The sequence below is a fragment of the Copadichromis virginalis genome, linkage group LG16 (assembly GCF_057382275.1).
Source record: "Copadichromis virginalis isolate Kocher_CV1m ecotype Utaka linkage group LG16, C_Virginalis_male_GT1.1, whole genome shotgun sequence".
Classification (NCBI taxonomy): Eukaryota; Metazoa; Chordata; class Actinopteri; order Cichliformes; family Cichlidae; genus Copadichromis; species Copadichromis virginalis.
In genome coordinates this window covers 13,174,034-13,177,899 of record NC_140633.1, presented here as the reverse complement: position 1 = coordinate 13,177,899, position 3,866 = coordinate 13,174,034, and the positions used below count along the sequence as shown (strand labels likewise).

General features: G+C 41.7%; 1 long non-coding RNA gene across 1 annotated transcript; it reads right to left on the bottom strand.

The window, feature by feature from the left end:
- Nucleotides 1–1,414: 1,414 nt before the first annotated feature.
- LOC146690376 (uncharacterized) lies at nt 1,415–3,367 on the bottom strand. Its single transcript, XR_014915624.1, has 2 exons — nt 1,689–3,367; nt 1,415–1,609 (listed from the first exon to the last, which is right to left on the bottom strand). It is a non-coding gene; the product is annotated as an uncharacterized LOC146690376 (long non-coding RNA).
- Nucleotides 3,368–3,866: the final 499 nt, after the last annotated feature.

Below are 3,866 nucleotides of genomic sequence, written 5' to 3'. Positions count from 1 at the left end.
TTTGCACTGCCCGCCGGGCAATCTGCGGCCCGGCCCGCCGGATGTGGAATTACCCGGCCGGTCGGAGCTATCCCCGAGAAGGAAGCGACGTTCACGCCGCCGACGCCCATCGCCACAGCCGGGTCCCGAGACTTCTGAGTTGCTGTGGTGAGTGGAAAAGACACTCTGTCTGTTTCGCCAGACCTTGTGACTGTTTATACCGGGGCTGTGTTTTTTGAGTCAGCTGCCCAGCCGTCACCTCCATCACATTCAGCCTCACAATCCATAGCCCAGTCAATAGCTCAGTTGGTAGACGACTCATCAGCCTTATCATCAGCTCAGCCACCTATTCAGCCATCATCTTCACCAACTCCTCCGGTACAGCAAGCAATGACAGTTCAGCCCATAAAGGACAGGTCAACAACTTCCTACCCAAAAAAGTCTGCAGCTCCAAACTCTCATGTGAACCTTTCAGTCTCCCCTCCGTTCTCTCTTCTCCTCCTGCTCATGGCAAAGCAAAACAAAGCAAAGCATTCCCCCTTCGCATCCTAACCTTGGTCCCGTCTTTGTCTCAGTGTCAGGTCACATTTCAGTCACACATTCAGTCATTCACTCAAGATATTTGCCGACAGTGGAGACTAATAATCAAATTCTCCACCCTCAGCAACATGAGCTCATTCATTTGTTTTATTTTGTTTTGTTTTTTGTTTTTGGAAAAGAGTTCTTTATTATCTTACAACCTGATCAGATCCACACAGATGGCCTTCTCCTCAGCCAGTTGTAATCTGGAAAAGGTCATCTTAAATTTGTTCTCCCAAAACTTTTACAGCGCTGTTAATTCAATCTTGCAGGCCTGCTTAGAACAAAAATGAGAAAAAGAGAGCTGATTATTAGCTCATCAAAACACAAAACATAATCACCTGCCACGATTTCCCTAAGTGCACTGTTACAATTATAAAGGCCCATTATAGACATGTCCATGTTTAATAAAACTCCCTCTATTGAAATAAGAAAACAAGCCAAACCTAACTGACAGAATCAACCCATCAATAAAACAACAACCCCAAAAATCTTAATCAGAGAAAACTTTTGCTTACTAATCTAACAAAATGTTGGCCTCAGGTTCTTCAGCATCCTGACACTCTGAGGTCAACTGACATAATTTCACCTGCTAAATACACAGAAAATCTTGTTAAAAGCCACACAGTTTTGCACAACATTAACATTAATTCCCATTAAGCCCTTTCTAAAAACATTATAACAATCGATCATCACTAAATTCTAAATTTCTTTTCCAAATCTGGAATACTGCACTTAGTCACAGACCTGACCACTTTATTTAATTATCCTGTATTTTACCATTATATATTTTACCAAGCAATTCTTCTCATTCACAGACATGTTGTCAGGCTCAGGAGGGACTCGGAAGCAGACCGTCACTTAAGTTCGTGATTTATTTACACACACAGACACCAGGTGCGAATATATACGGGTGAGGGGGCACAGGAAGAGGGTCTCCGGGGAACACAGGCACGGGAAGAAGAGGGCTAGGTACAAAATCCACTGAAGCTCAGGTAGCTCGGACTCCGGCTTTAGCTCACCAACGGCGGTCCTCAGGCTGGCGAGAATTCTGGCACAGAGAGGAAAGGCAGGTAAGTAGTGGCACGACAGAAACTCGAAAAACGGCTCAGATAGGTGATGACACTGACGAGTGTTACACAATAATCCAGCGAGGAAGCACTCTCAGCAGCCGCCTTAAGAAGTGGGTGAGATGATTGCTTGCAGGTGTCCGAGCCAGGGGCTGGAGCCGTCACGACTCCGCCCCGGTAGAGCGCAGTGCGCGGGAGGGGAGAGAGAGAGATGCAGCACAACAAAAACACTTGTAGCCATACAGAGTCAGCCGAGAAGGCACAGGGTCATGACACATGTTTCTTTCACAGCCAGAAAGGAAGCTTCAGTTCTTTTTTTTTTTTGTCGCCACACATTCAGCTAATTTTCATACTCTCTCCTCTCATAAGAAGTTGCCTTGACAAGAGAAATGCATATTTAAAACATTACCACATAATTAAATTATTATTTTATTTTCTTTCTAGAGTAATAACTTGTTTTGCTCAATTGGCACAAAAGCACTTCTAATTCACTATTCTAAAACTACTTTACACTTCCAATCACTGGTTTATCCTTTTTCCTTTTCACAAAAATCCCTCTATTTTCATGGAACTCCCTGAGTTATTCCTCAACTTCAAACTTAAGTGTGTTAAATCTCCACCATTTAGCATTTATGTCATGTATTCGCATTCATGAATGTAAGCATGTCTTCATTGCGTGTATGTATTTGTATTCAGATTAATATTGAGTGTAAGCTGGTCTTCATTGCCTTGATGTGTTTTTATAATCAGGTTTAATTCATGCATCTTTGCACTGAGCTGTGGATTCAAACTGTCTCACTTCTGATTCTCTCCAAAAATAATTTCACATGTAACAATTTGTATATGTGTCTTTTCTATTCAATTGTTCAATTCAATAATTGTTAGTTTATTTATTTCGTTATCTCTCTCTCTCTCTTTTTTTTATTTTTTTATTTTTTACCTCTCTGTTGTGATGTTCTGGACATTTCTAAACCTCCATGAGTTCAGTCTCAATCTTCAATCCAATTTCCCACATGCTTTCACTGCATCATGTCTCGGTTCACCTCTCACTGATCCTCGTCCCTGTTCTCACAGTTTTCTGTGTGGCCTCGCAGATCAACACAGGCCCAAATCAGCTGTTTCCTCTCTCCATTCCTTCTCTCTTGATCTTTTCAGTCTTTTCTTGGAGGATATCTCCCAGCATGGCAAATATGAAACTCAGTATCCAGTACTGTCCAGTGCTTTTGCACAGTCATCCCACTGTTCAACTTCCCAGCTTGTAATTCAGAGTGCATGTTCCATCAAGTGTTTCCTTACATGCTGCTGCTGGAGTCTTCAGTGTTATAGGTCAGTTGCACTGTCTTTTTGCCTGCTGTTAATTCTTCGAGTACACGGTGTTCTGTCTGTCTTCTGTCTTCATCAGGAGACTGACTGTCCTTTAAGCTTCTTCTCAGGATGAGGACAGAATGAGAGGTGAAGCTGTCAAATCTTTAAGCCAAAGCCTGGCCTGTTTTCGTCCCAATTCTGTTAATCTATCATTTTGCCGCTGTACTCACGTTTTCAAGTTGAGAAGAGTCCACCTGTATTGACACACTAAAACATTTATTTAATATCATTTTCATTACCATTTCTTAACACTACCTAGATTTTTAACACGTCTCTCTCTCTCTGATTGCACACTCCACATATCAGCCAGTTTCCTTTTATGGGCATGCAAGCTTGTTCACTTCCTGCCAGACACACACACACACACACACACACACACACACACACACACTCTTCTCTTCAGTAAATTTTCATCTACAACCTAACCGAACTCTTATTTTATATTTACAGTCTATAGACCCTATGTAACTCTGCTACGTGTTAATATAAAAAGAATGGACCCTCAGTACACACACACATGCACACACTTTTTTTTTTTTTTTTTTTTTTTTGGCCTGTCCCGTTTGGCTCTTTTGCCATCAGAATTATTGTCTAAAGGCAAAGAAAGATGCCCAACGGATTTACTTTACCAAATTGACCATCCCAGCCTTGCCATAATGGTCCATTTGATTCACCTTTTATTGTTTATTTTATTTTCACTTACTGAACATGGGACAGACTTGACTGGGGGAAAGAAGGGGAGAAAGAAAGAGGGAAAGAGAAACAGCTGAGAAGAGGGACGGGGGAGAAGGGCAAAAACCAAAAACCAACAGAATGAGCAGAAAAAGAAAAAAAAGAAGAAAAACAGAAAAAAAATGCATATATCGATCACCT